The sequence below is a fragment of the Cynocephalus volans genome, chromosome 6, assembly GCF_027409185.1.
Source record: "Cynocephalus volans isolate mCynVol1 chromosome 6, mCynVol1.pri, whole genome shotgun sequence".
Lineage (NCBI taxonomy): Eukaryota > Metazoa > Chordata > Mammalia > Dermoptera > Cynocephalidae > Cynocephalus > Cynocephalus volans.
This window is the reverse complement of record NC_084465.1, coordinates 7,915,881-7,930,844: the sequence shown is the minus strand read 5'-3', so window position 1 is coordinate 7,930,844 and position 14,964 is coordinate 7,915,881.

Below are 14,964 nucleotides of genomic sequence, written 5' to 3'. Positions count from 1 at the left end.
CTGCATCACCTCTGCACTCACAGGAAGTCCAAGGGAAACCCTCTGGGCCTGATGCCCACCTTGCAGTACTTGGGCAACTGCCTTACCTCAACCTCCTGTGACTGGTCTCTCTTTTTGGGATTCCCTTGAGCTCCTCACTGTGGCCTTTTGTAGCTATGGATCCCACAGAGGAGGAAACCAGGGGTTTCCGAAGAGGACCATGAGCTGCTGCTGACAGCTGTTCCTAACAAGGTATAGCAGGAAGTAACACAAAATCTGACTTTGGGGCATCTGCAGAGGGAGATTTATTTTTCCAATTTATATTCAGTATGGAACTTTTCTTCCGATTAAGAAGGTAGGCAGGTGGTTTATATAACCCATCACTTTCCTTAAGGCACTGTTTTCCACATATGATAACCAGAATCCTGGGACAAAAGACGTATATTTACAAAAGTGGTATGACCAAGAATATTGGACAAAGAAAGGCTAAGATTATCTTTATCTGAGGAAAAACGTGGGTGTGAGTTCACATTATTATTGAGTTAGCATCACAGTGGAAGACCCCATGCTAAGTATGTATAGAGAGCACTGGTTGGCCACAGGGTGGGGGAGTAAGAAAATCATGGCAGGTGAAAGGAAAAAGCACCAAAGGCCACCTCCAACATGCCTCCAACTTGCCAATGTTGGTAGTAAATGGATGACAACCCATGGGGCTGACTGCCATCCGAGCCACAAATTATTCCCATTCCTGTACACCTCTCTGGGATGTGGATTTGCAGCTCCCCCCATCAAGGTGCCATCTCTCTCTCTCTGACCCTTGAATCTGGGTGGCCACATGGCTTGCTCTGGACAATAGGACAGTAGAAAGCACGATGCAAGCAGAAACTGCAAAAGTGTGCACATGCCATGGCGTCCCTTCTTCTGTTCCTCCTGCAGCTGCCTTGTGAAGAAGCCTGGACCAGACCATTAGACCATGGTAACAAGGCCCAGTATTCCTGTCACCCTGGCCTGCCCAAGAGCCTGCTAACTACCAGATGTGTCTTCAGGCCTACGCAAGATCATCCAGTGGCCTAGGAACCACCAGCTTACCACAGGCTCATGAACGTGTGCCTGAGATTAGCCGAGCTCCCCAAGCTGACACAGAACTGATGGTGGATACTTTAAGCTACTCAGTTGTGGGATCATTTGCTAAGCCAGCAAAAGCTTAAGTGACATAGCCAATTTCTGAGGATTAGGAAGTCCAGGGAGGGCGAGGTAACATACCAGGTGAGTCCGCCTCCTTAATTTGCTGGTTATAGTGAAGCCAGCAGGAGTAGGAAAATTAGGAACGTGGATGAGGGATCAGTTACTCCCACACTGCTCCTTCCCGATTCTCCCCCAGGCTGAAGAGAGGGGCAGAGAAACAGCCAGAGTGGCTACAACCAGCTGTTCTGGTGCGTCCACATTGTAACAAGCAGGAAATAAGAAATCGTGCAGAGGCCTACATCCATCGGAGGGTATTTCAATCTCTCCTCCACTGAGCTGTTATGGACACATCATGAGGAGAACGTGTAGTTGAGAGCAATGGTACAGGGTGGTAAATGCAAAGACAATGGAAAACGGGACTGGGAATGCTTTTGTCTTGCTCCAGTGGGCTCTGGCTTTCTGGACGGGAGGAGCCCCCCCGCCCACCTCCCCTGCCCACCCTCCTCCCTGCACTCTGGCAGCGGAGCCTGAACCCCCACTCACTGTGGCGGGTCTCTGGATTGCCAGGGCTGGAATTCGTGCCACTGTGTTGGGCAGTCCTGCAAGTGTGAATGCCTGTAGATAAAGAAACATAATCATGTCACTTTAGAAAGATGGAGAGTCACTGGAATCCCTGACCTCCCGTAGCCAACAATTTCCACTTTCCTTTTTGCCATAAACTTGCCAGTTTGGTCTCTCTTGCCTCATTTCCTCAGCTCTCCCTTTCGTCTCATTTTCAGATTGTTCCTTTTTATTTGTTTACACAAACATAAATGCTTCCAGTCCTTCCTCGGCACTGGCTCTGGCCCCTTCCCCTCCTTAATGACCCAGCGAATCATTGCTGTGATGCCTTTGATACGAAGTCTGTGGCCTGCACCCTTCAGAGTTCCCAACTCTCACATCGCATCCAACTTCGCCATGGCGCCGTGTCATGGCATCTCAAGCAGCGCTTCGCCAGAACCCTTGGACTTCTCCCCAGCCGGGAGGAGTCCTCTGGTTTGGTGGGTGGGAAAAGGGGGTTGTTGGGCTTTCCCCTGAGGGAAGGTGAATGTGCAGACAGTGGAGTCTGCAGTAATTTGCTGTAGTTGGGAGTGTAGGTTGGGACAACACACTCGGGTTTGAATGAGTTTTAGAAGATGTTTGAATCTCGCGTGGAAGTGATTGTGGTTATCTTGTAGGATTGGGTTTGTTGGATGTGGGGAAGGACTGTTTTGTTGTTTAAGCAGGTCCAGTCTCCTTGTATCTCAGCCCCCGTTGGTGATGATGTAAGTGTTCTCGTGGAGAGCATGTCGGGCAGGATGTGCAGGTTATGTTCATCATTCTGTTATGTTGAAACCTCAGTGTTCTCAAACCTGTTTCCTTGGGCAATGGGATCAGTGGGGGACTGACGTCCTCTGCAGTGCATGACTGTGGTGTCTTTGGAAGCTTGGCTGCCTGTGGGAGTTTGTGGATGAAGTTTCTGTTTACAGTGGGAGTTCCTCTGGTAGTTAGGTATCCTCTTTCCTGCCAGGTAACTGCGTGTGAGTGTAGAATACTGTAGGCATATTTAGAATTAGTGTAAATGTTAACAGTGGTGTTTTTGGCCAGAGTGAGGCCTTGCATTAGAGCAATTGTTTTTGTCTGTCGAGAAGTGGTGCAGGCCGGCAGGGGAGCCACCTCAGTAAGTTGGGAATGTGTCACAGCAGCCTATTTTGTAGGTTTGGAATTGAGATTGGAGTTACCGTTAATAAACCATGGCTGAGTATCTGGTAGTTTTGACTGCTTGGTGTGCGAAAAAGGGGAGAGTAGGGAGTTTACCATTTCATGGGGAAGATTCGGATGTTTTGGCACAGGGAGCAGAATAGCAGGATTCATGGAGGCACAGTTTTGGAAAGTAATAGCAGGTTTGTTAACAATGAAGCATGTGTTTGTTGTATATGAGATGGGGGGAAAGATGAAAGGGCTCTACGTGTGATCAGTTCTGTTAGGTTGTGAGAGGACAAGAGAGGTAGAGGCTGTCCTAGGATAAGCTTTTGGGCTTCTGGAATAAGCAGGGTTGTCAGTCCCATTTTTTCAAACAAGCTGGCCATTCCTGGATTCCCTACCCCAGCTGTTTTGACAAGTGAGCTATGGGATGAAATGTCTTTCTTTGTTTTTGTGTGTGTACGTGTAAGGCAAAACCATTTCTTGGGTGAATAAAGAGCTAGAAAGGCTGGGAGGGGTTAGAGAGTTGCAGTGTGAGGCCTGGGTTAGGGCTTGAGTTTAAGGAAGGGGGTTTGGATTGATTTGGGAGTAATAAGAGGTTTGTTTAAGGAGCCATATGTGGCCTTATACAATGGTTTAACTAGGATCCCCAAATTGGGGAACCGTAGTCTAGAAAAGCCAGCCAATCCCAAGAAGGACGGGATATTCCTGCTGGAGGTTGGGGTAGGCCATTGATTAATACGGAATTTCTTTTTTTTTTTTTTTTGTGGTCATTGACTTGTGAGTGTGGAGAGCAGGAGTCCTACATAGGTGACTTGAGTTTGGGAGATTTGGACTTTGGATGGGGACACATGGTAGCCTTTGCTTGCTAAGAAGTTTAGAAGCTGGGCAGTATGTTTTTTGTCATGTCTATTGAAGGGCTGTATAGTAAAAGTTCATCTACATATTGGAGCACAGTGTTTGGGGAGAGATCTAGAGAGGAGAGGTCAGAGGTGAGGGACTCTCTGGAAAAGTGGGGTTTGTCCCTGATTCCCTGGGGAAGGGAGGACAGTCTACGTTAACTGAGTAGAAGTCTGGGTGTTAGGGTTCATTCAGATGAAAGGAATAGGGGTTAAGATGGGGGTGTTTTATGGAGAGTGGGGTTCTTTTCAAAAAATAATTTAATAAACCTGCCTGGAGTTGCCTTTGAATAACTTGCTTAAGTCTCTGGGATTTCTTTTTACCGACAGGATATGGGGCTTGGTGAGGGACCCTGGAAGGGTCCTTAACTTGTATTTTGAATGGGGGGTGGTGTTTAGCGATAGAAGGAGTAGTGGTATCCCAGACCTTTGGGTTAACTATGTCAAGGGATGGGGCTGAGAGGAAAGAAGCAAGCCTGGGCAGCATAAAAGAGATTCAGGTGGGTTTGGAGTAAAGTATGTGGATACCTGCAACTTAGTGAAGTGTCCCTTCCCAAAATAGGCATAGGGCAATGTGGAATGACCATAAACTGGTATGTGAAATGTACTTTATTTTTTTTAATCTTAATTTATCAGTAATTTTAATTTATCAGTATACAATGTAGATGATTTTCATGTCCCTTTACCAATTCCTCTTTCCCACATCTGTCTACCCCAGCCCCACCCCCATCAACATCATATCTGTTCACTTGTCTTAACAAGATCTAGGAATTGTTGAGATCATTGTATCTTCTCCCTCTCCCCTGTCTGTGTCTATATTTATTTATTTATAGCTCCCACAAATAAGTGAGAACATGTGGTATTTCTCTTTCTGTGCCTGGCTCATTTAACTTAATATAATTTTCTCTAAGTACATCTGTGTTGCTGCAAATGGTACTATTTCATTCTCTTTTATAGCAGAGCAATAGTCTATTATGTATATATACCACATTTTCCTTATCCACTCATCTGATGATGGACATTTGGACTAGTTCCAACTCTTGGCTATTGTAAGTAGTGCTGCAACAAACATGGTAGTACAGTTAATCTTTCAACATGATGATTTCCATTCCTCTGGGTATATTCTCAGCAATAGAATAGCTGGGTCATATGTCAGATCTGTCTATAATTATTTGATGAAACTCCATACCATTTTCCATAAAGGTGGCCAACAGACACATCAAAAAATGCTCAACATCACTCAGCATTCGGAAAATGCAAATCAAAACCACACTGAGATACCATCTCGCTCCAGTCAGGATGGCTAATATCCAAAAGACTGAGAATGATAAATGCTGGCGAGGTTGTGGAGGAAAAGGAACTCTCATACATTGTTGGTGGTACTGCAAAATGTAAAAGGTACTTTAAAAGAATGTAGGAGGAGGAAAGTGACCTTTGGTTTGAATGGAACTTTTCCCACCCTTACAACAGAAATGGAGGAATTAAAGAGCTGGCCTGAATATTCTGGGAGCACTGCATGTGCATGGCCCCTGTATCCAGTAGAAAGGGAATGAGCTTACGTGTTACTGTTACACTTACTCAGGGTTCAGAAGTGGTGATAGGTGTGGCAGCAAGGATTGTAAGCCCTGGGCCCCATCAGTTGCGGTCCTCAGCACTTAGTCCCAACCGGTTGGGCTCTCCAGGTTGTAGGGAGGTGGCTGGAGCAGGTCCAGGGACCTTTTTACTATAGCCCACCTCCCAATGTCCTGTTTTATTACACAGTGGGCAAGGTCCAGATGGGAGCCTTGGGTTTGGGCAGGTGTTTGCCCAGTGTCCTGGTTTGCCACACTTGAAGCAGTGACCTGGGGGAGAAATGGGAGGCTTCCTCTGAGCTTCTCCTTGAAGTGTTCACAGTTTTCTGATTTCTGCAGAGAGCAGCAGCCAGTAACTGGTATTTGATTCGGTCATGTTTAGTTTTGGGGTTTTAGATTCCTCCTCTCTGTTGTTAAGAACCTTGAAGGCCAGTTTTATTAGATCCCTTTGAGGGATTTGGGGGCCTTCCTCTAATTCTCGGAGTTTATTGTGAATATTGGCAGCTGATTGGGAAATGAAATGGGTGTTCATGTAAAGTTTTCCTCCTTCTGTTTTAGGGTTAAGGTTGATTATTTTACTATAGCCTCAGTGAGGTGAGACAGAAAAAGTGCAGGATTTTCATTTCGTTCCTGAGTAAGTTCCTTAATTTTGTCATAATTGACTGTCTTTAAAGAAGGCTTTTTCACCACTTCTATGAGACATGTCAGTATGAGGCCCCTTCTTTTGCTATCTGAGGATTCTATCTGGTAGTCTCAGTTTGGGTCAGTCCATGGGACAGCTGTTGTACCCACATGACATATGGCTTGATCCTGGGTGTGCAGAGTGCCTGTGTGGGTTTGGGCAGCAGTCCAGACTCACTCCTTCTCCTCTAGAGTTAAAGTGGAAGAGAGGACAAAAGACATGTTATGCCAAGTGAGACTATATGATTGAGTGAAATATTGGAATTTTTAAAAATATTGAGTAGGATCTGTAGTATATGGTCCTAATTGCTTTTTTATTTGAGCCATATTATTGAGGGAAAAGGGGACATGGGCCCTAACGATGCCCTCAGCTCTCACTACCTCTCAAAGGAGAAGGATAGGAGAAGTGGGGCAAGGTTTGTTGGGATGTTTTAGCATTTTAGGTGACAGGGAAGGTGGCAGTCCACGAGAACAGGTTAAAGGAGGGAGGTGGTGAGGATAGAGGTTGGAGACGAAGGAGGAGGCATGGTGGCAGGTGCAGGCTGTGGCAGGAGAGTTTGGGGTGCTGCGGCTGCATATGCAGGATCAAAATCAAAGGATGAGGAAAGCAATGGAGGCTTTTGGTCAAAGTTGAGAGACAAGGAGGGCAGCTGAGAAGGAGACAAAGGTTTGGATGAGTTTTCATTGACCAAGAGGATTTGGTAGTAGTTATAGGAGCAGCATAGGGAGGGACGGGAGTGGATACGGACAAAGGCTTGAACATAGGGGACCTCAGACCGCTTTCCATTGCAACTGAGGAAGTTCTCCAGATGGCAGAGAATTTGGAAATCCAAAGTGCCATTTTCCAGCCAACAGCTTTCATTATCCTATTTTCATTGAGACCATGTAGTAGTACAAAAGAAAATAAGCCTCTTTGGGTGGATATCAGGTGCAAGACCTCAGGTTCTTAGGTTAGGGAGGAGACATCCCAGAGGGAGTCTTGTGGAGAGTGAGAAATGTGATTGCCCATAGTTCTAGGTAAGGGAGAAGAGTTTTACTTCCTAAGATCCCAGAAAGTGAGACAGTCATCCCTGTGAAACTTTAGGGACCTGAGAAGTGAGAGACTAGCTTCTACCATCAGGCATCTGCTAAAGTGAGGATTCTTGGTCATCTGTTGACCAATGCAGTACCCCCAACCTAGTGGAGGATTTTATGAGACAGTCTTGGACTGTTTAAAGTCAGAAAGACTGTAGTTTGAAAGGAAAAATAAAACTCGAGTCACCTAGAAAGTGATTGATGTCTGGTGCTGCCTGCAGAGACTGCAATGAAGAAGTGGAGAGGCAGAAACTTTGGGTTGGGATTCAGTAGGGGGAAAAGGGAGTGAGAGAGAGGAGAGAAGAGAGAAGGGGTGGGGATGGACAAGCTGCTGCTGCCCATTGCCTCCCAGGTTGTGAAAGAGAGAGAGAGAGAGAGAGATTCTCTGAGTTAGAAAGTATCTTGCTGAATTAAGGGGGCCAGTGCAGTGAGAGCTGACAATCCCAGTCCTGTAAGGGCCACCGGTTACTTTAGGTCGGCAAGACAAAGGGATTAAAGGACTCGAAGCCAAACATTTACCACATCGGGGAGTTTATATCCTGCAGACCTGGAGGAGAGACTAAAAGATCAGTTCCCACCCCCACCCCCACCCCAAGCCCCCAAACAAACTAATCAGGGGTGTTATAGGGTTTGAATTATGGGAAGGGGTTGGGTAGCTATTCTGTGCATTTAGTACTTTGTACCAGCTCTGCGGTTTTCCTGTTCTGCACAAGATTCTATTCTACACAAAACCTGGTTTTTCTCAAAAAACACTTTACTTAAAAAAGAGGAGGGGACAGGGAGCAGGGTGAGAAAGTGGATAACTGCTAAGCTGATTGTGGGGATTGAAGGAAGGGGAAGAGCTGTTCAAAGGCTCCTGGAAGGGACCTGCCCACCTTCTCATCCAGCAGCACTGATAGAATGTTTTGCAATGACAGGATTGTTCTGTGCTGTCCAATATGATATCCATTAGCCACATGCGGCTACTGAGCCCTTGAAACGTGACGAGTGCGATTGTAGCCATGAATTTTAAATTTTACTTCTGTTTAATGTGTTTGAAGTTAAAGTTAAATAGCTACATGCTACCTACTGGCTACCATACTGAGCTGCACAAAGACTCTACAGTGAGAGAAGAAACATGGGTCATGCTGTGAAATTCTGGAAGAAAATTCTGGGTCGAAACCGGAGAGTTTCCAGGCCATTCAGATAGACCCCTGGGTCCCTGGACCCGCTGCTAAGCACAACAGGCCCCCAGCTGACATTTTCTCCTGGTGCCTCAGACCTACACCAATATAGATGTTGCCTCCTCTCCTTCCTCCCTGTGATGGGAGAGAGGGAAGAGAGATGCTATCTCCAGGTTTGTCCTTTGAGTCATCTGCCAGAAGCAAAAGACCGTAAATAAATGACCTTCATTTGACTGATCAGGATGGGCCCAAAGTCACCCTGTGACGTGGTTCTACAATCACTTGATATAGCCTAACCTTTGACATCTGATACTATCTGCCATTAAATTAAAAACTGTGAGAGTATTGTAATGGGAACCCCAGTTCTCTATTATGCCCATTATTATTCCACTATAAAAGGGGTCCCAGTTTACCATTATACCCTACAATTAAGCCTTGACTTAGAGTTGCATAGCACTTCAGTAATTATGCAAACTGCTAACAATTTTAAAAAGAGATAAGAAACAAGACATGAATTCTCTGAGGATAGAATGTGGTTGGCCTTGGTATACAAGAACAGGATGGCTACCCTAGAAAGGGGGATAAGGCAATGAAATAAAGCATGCACTAGCAGTAAGGGTAATTAACATTCTGGAACAATGTAACCTAAACAACAAAGACTTCTCAGTTCATCCATGAGATAGGCAAACAAAGGCTAGTTCAAAAGAACAGGCAGGGTGTGAAAGCATTCCTGTGATTCTAAAGAGGGTTACTTGAAGAGAGTAGGATTAGGATTATGTTTTGTTTCTATAGCTTAAACCTACCTGGAAGAATTTATCATTCATTGTGTTGGTGGGAGCACAAATGATGCAAAATATAGCATTTATTTTAAGTGCTATTAAACCATTACTTAGGTATTCTTAATTTGAGTCACAAGGATCATCGTGAGTAGAAAAGTTCCCTGTTATGACTGACACTTGTAATGACCACTGCTTTTGGGCTAAGTGCTTTCATAATAAGGCAATGTATAGAGAGAAATGTCTATGTTAAAGGTTCATATTAGAAATAAATCAATCTAAAAATAATCATCTAACATACCATATTAAAAATTTAGAGAACGAATAGCAAATTCAACCTAAAGAAAAGAGAGTGAAGGAAATAATAAGGGGAAGAAATCATTGAAACAGGCAACAGAAAAAAAATAGAGAAAACCAATAAAACCAAAAATCGATTCTTTGAAAATAGTCAATAAAATTGATAAGTTTCTACCGACATGAATCAAGAAAAGGGGTAAAATCCTACAAATTACCAATATTAAGAACAGGAGAGAGAACACCACTACAGATCTTACAGATGTTAAAGGGATAATAAGGGACTGTGATAATGGAGTTCTAAGGAGAGGGATGCAGATGGACATCTCTGAATGATCACAGAGTATAAAGATATGTGAATCTCATATTAATATTCATCAAAGAGAACTCAGTAGACAAAGATCTTCATTAAGTGGACGAGATAACCCATTCTGTGCACGTCAGCCAGCCTCTTTTCCCTGCCACACCTATCCCTGCCAGTGGGCTCATCACATGGTGGTCGTAGGGATGGAGGTTATGCGTGAACTCAGCAATATGGATTCCACCCAGTGAAGCCAATCTGGCTATAGCCGCTGCTGAGTGACCAAACTGATGAAAGCTAAGACCCACACTGAACTTTTGAGGTGACACAATACCCCAACGAGTTCAGTCCTCCTCCTGGTGGCCTGTTCTAGCTCTGTAATGGAAAGAGCAGCACTTTATTCTCACTGGAATAACCATTTACTCAGGATATGGATTTCCTTTCCCTGCCTCACCTCCTTTTGTTACCCGTGTATGACACAAAGCGTTTGTTGTGAACAGCAACGTCATTACAGCAAGCGGAGCGTGATACTCGGCTCATGTTCATGGAATTCACTGATCTTAGCATGTTCTCCATTATCCTAAAAAACCTGGCCTGATACAAGGATGGAATGGTTTTTTTAAAAGAATAATTTTTACTTTGTGGTGCTGAAGAAATGTTCTCCAGGAGGTGCCACATGCTCTACATCAGTGATCAATACATATTCGATTTCTCACATAGCCAGGATTCTTGTCTGGGAATTCAGCATTCCAATCTCACTATTAATCCTAATAAGCTACATGAGATTGTGTCTTCATTTCCCCACAGCTTTGGGTTCTGTTGGTTTAGAGGACTCAGGTCCCAAGGAAAGAATGCTTCCCCTAGTGAACACCATGCTTTCTTAACAGATATGGGAATGTTCAGATTATGTATTACTTCTTCAGTGGGCTTAGATAGTTTCAAGAATTTTCTCTATTTTATTAAAGTGGTTGAATTTATTGGCCTAGATTGGTTCATGATATTCCCGTATCATCATCTTCATTTACATAGAATCTGTAGTGATGTCACCATTTATTCGTGGTAATTGGTAGTTTGTACCTTCCCTGTATTTTTCCTCATCCATCTGGCTAAAAGGTTACCTATTTTATTAATCTTTTCCAAGAAGCACCTTTTGGTTTCACTGATTTTCTCTTATGTTTTTCTGTTTTCTACTTTACTGATTTCCACTTTGATCATTATTATTTCTTTTCTTATGCTTACATTGAATTTAATTTGCTCTTTTTTTCTAGTTTCTTAATGTGTAAGTTGATGTCATTGATATGAAATTTTTCTTCTTTTCTGTTTTTTAGTGCTACAAATCTCCCTCTAATATTGTGTTGGCTGAATTCCAGAAATTTTGATATGTTGTATTTTTCACTATTTTAAAACACTTCCTAATTTCCCTTTTGATTTATTTTTTGATCCACGGGTTATTTGTAATTTAGTTTCCAATTTTAGGGGATTTTCCACATATATTTCTGTTATTGATTTGTAACAATTTCATTGTTGTCAGAGAATATACTTTGTAATCTTTGAATACTTCTGCACTTATTGAGACTTTTGTTTTGCCTGAAATATGGTCAATCTTAATAAATATTTCATGTGCACGTGAAAATAATGGGTATTCCGCTATGGTTGAGTAGAATATTCTGTAAATATCAATTAGATTAATTTGGTTAGTAGTGTGATCAAGTCTTTTATATGCTTACTGATTTTCTGTCTGCTTGTTTGCGGGAGGAGTATTGAAACATCCAACTGAAATTGTGGATTTGTTTATTTCTTCTTGCAGGACTTTTTTACTTCATGTGTTTTAAACTCTGGTCTTCGAGGAATAACACTTTAGGATTGTTACGTCCTCTTGATTAATTGACCCCTTTCTCATTATGAAATTATGTTCTTTATTCCTAGTAATACTATTTTCTCTGTAATCTGTTTACTCTGGTATTAATATAACCACTTCAATCAACTTTTATTAGTGTTAAGATAGTGTATGTATTTCCATCTATTTACTTTTAACCTATTTGTGTCTTTATATTTAGAGCGGGTTTCTTTCTTTCTTTCTTTCTTCAAATTTTATAGTGGCTTTATTTATTATTGGCAAAGCCTGGAAAGAACCTTCCCCTACTGCTTATTGAATAAGCAATCTGTGATACATTCACGCAATGAAGTGTCTACTCAGCAAAGAAAAGGAACAAACTACTGATTCCTGCAATATCATGGATAAATCTCAAATTCATCATGCTAAGTAGAAAAGCCAGCTTCAAAAGGCTACATCCTGCATGATTCCAATTATAAGACATTCTGGAAGAGGAAAAATTGTAGGCACAAAAAATGGATCAAAACAAATCAGTGGTTGTCAGGGGTAAAAGTGGGTGTAAGGGTTGAAACATAAACACAATTAATTTTTTGGAGGTATAGAACAGTCCTGTATCTTGATTGTGGTGACAGCTACACTAATGAGTGCATTTTTCAAAACTCACAAAACTGTATGCATTAGTCTGTTTCTGTTGTTTACAGGGAAATACAGGGAACTGGGTAATTTATTAAAAAAATGAAATTTATTGCTTGCAGTTTCAGAGGCTGGGAAGTCCAAAGCCCAGGGAAGACAGCTGGTGAAGGCCTTGTTGGTGGTGACAGTGAAATCAGGGTATCACATTGCAAAATGGCAGAGCAGAGAGAAAGCAGAGAGACAGACTCTCCTCTTCTTTTAAATCCTCGGAACCATGCCCCTGACCACCACTTTTAATCCATTCACTACTGCAGGGTCCCACAATCCAAACACGTCTCCAAGGCTCCACCCTTCAATTACCATAATAGGATTTCCCATCCTCTCAACAGTCACAGTGGGCCCTAAGTTTCTAATACGTAAAACTTTGGGACACAACTCATGCTTCAGTGAATTTTGAGGAGACATAAATCAATCCACTACACTGTACATCAAAAAGTTCGAGTTCTACTGAATGCAAAGTATACTTCAATAAAAGAAAAAACCTTTTTCTCTGAAATCATTTCATTTAATTGCCAAGATATTCCTTTAGGAAAAATTATTTTAAGATACACTTAAAATATTTACATGTTATATCATATTGAAATGCCTTACTGTTTTAACAAGCTCAATTTAATATGTTAGTATATATGAAAAATTTCTCATGGTATGCAAAAACTTTATCAGCAGTCAATACACATTTGTGGTTATTATATCAAGTGTTGTTATTGTTGTTTAAGTGACCATGGTGTGATACAGTGCAAAGAGCAGAAAATTTACATCTTGAGAGAAATCAATTTAAGTTCCAGTTCTGACATGTAGTTATTGTATGAAATTGAAAGATCACTTTGCTTTACTGAGACTCAGTTTCCATACCTGTAAGTTAAAATACTCACTTACTTTGTTTATTATAATAATTAAATGAGATAATGCTATTCAAGACCTTCAATAAAAATGTTTCTTAAAAATTATTTTCTTTCTTTTCTTTAAAATTTTTTTCTAAAGATATTTAAAAATACTATGGAATTTTTAGTTATTGGTAATACCTATATATGTTTTTTTTAATCTGGAAATATGCAATAACATAATATTTACATCATAAGTCGCTTGTACATTGGTTTGTCTGAACAAAATATTTTCTTTTTCTTTTCTTTTTTCTTTTTATTTTTTGAAAATTCAATGTTTTATTATGGTCATTATTTCTTTGTTTCTTAGGACCAATGAAATGGAATAGAGAATTCAGAAATCAACCCAGGTACTTACAGCCAACTGATCTTTGACAAAGTTTCCAAGAACATACATTGGGGAAAAGACAGACTCCAGTAAATGGTGCTGGGAAAACTGGATATCCATGTGTAGAAGAATGAAACTAGACCCTATGCCTTTCACCATATACCAAAATCAACACAAAATGTACTAAAGACTTAAGTATGAGACCTGAAACTATAAAACTCCTAGAAGAAAACATAGGGGAAACACTTCAGGACATAGGGCTGGGCAAAGATTTTATGAATAAGACCCCAAAAGCACAAGCAACAAAAGAAAAAATAAACCAGTGGGATTATATCAAACTAAAAAGCTTCTCTACAGCAAAGGAAATAATCAACAGAGTGAAAATAAAACCTAGTGAATGGGAGAAAATATTTGCAAACCAAATATCCAACAAGAGATTGATATACAGAATATGTGAGGAACTCAAACAACTTCACAGTAAATAAAAGCAAATAAGCTAATTAAAAAATGGGCAAAGGAACCGATTAGGCATTTTTCAAAGGAAGACATACTAATGGCCAACAGACACATGAAAAAATTGTCAACATCACTAATCATCAGGGAAATGTAAATCAAAACCACATGGAGTTATCATCTCACCCCAGCTAGACTGGCTATTATCAAAAAGACAGAGAATAACTACACTGGTGAGGATGTGGAGAAAGGAGAACCTTCCTACACTCTCAATGGAACTGTAAATTGGTGCAGCCATTGTGGAAAATGGTACGGATGCTCCTCAAACAACTACAGATAGAACTGCCATATTATCCAGCAATTCTGCTTCTGGGTATTCTCCCAAAAGAATGGAAACCATCATGTCTAAGGGATACCTGCTCTCCCATGTTCACTGCAGCTCTATTTACAACAGCCAAAATATGGAACCAACCTAAATGTCCATCAATGGATGATTGGATAAGGACAATGTGGTATGTATACACCATGGAATACTACTCAGCCATAAGAAAGAATGAAATTCTGCCATTCACAGCAACGTGGATGAGCTGGGAGAAAATTATGTTAAGTGGAGTAAGCCAGACACAGAAAGAAATACCACATGTCCCCACTCATAGAGTGGGTTTCTTGTAGGTAGCATATAATTGGGTCTTACTTTTTAAAATCAAATCTGACAATCTAGTTTTCACTGGGAATATTTAGATCCTTATGTGACTAGTGATATAGTTGTGTTTAAATCTATCATCTTGCTGCTTGTTTTATCCCATCTTTTCCTTCTTCCCTTTTATCCTGTTTTCTGCCTTCTTTAGGATTGAATATTTTTATGATTTTATTTTCATCTTTTTTTGTTTGTTTTGGTAATTGGTTACAGCTCTTTGTTTTGTTCTCTTTTTAGAAGTTGCTTTGGGATTTGTATTATACCTATTTGTCCTATCACAGTCTACATTCAAGTACTGTTAAGCCACTTCGCATACAGTAGAGGAACCTTATAACAACAAAGATCCATTTCTCAGAACCTTCTTACATTGTGAGAATAAGATACAAGTTTGTAAACATGCACAGCACCACTTCCTCTCTGCCTCAGCCAAAAC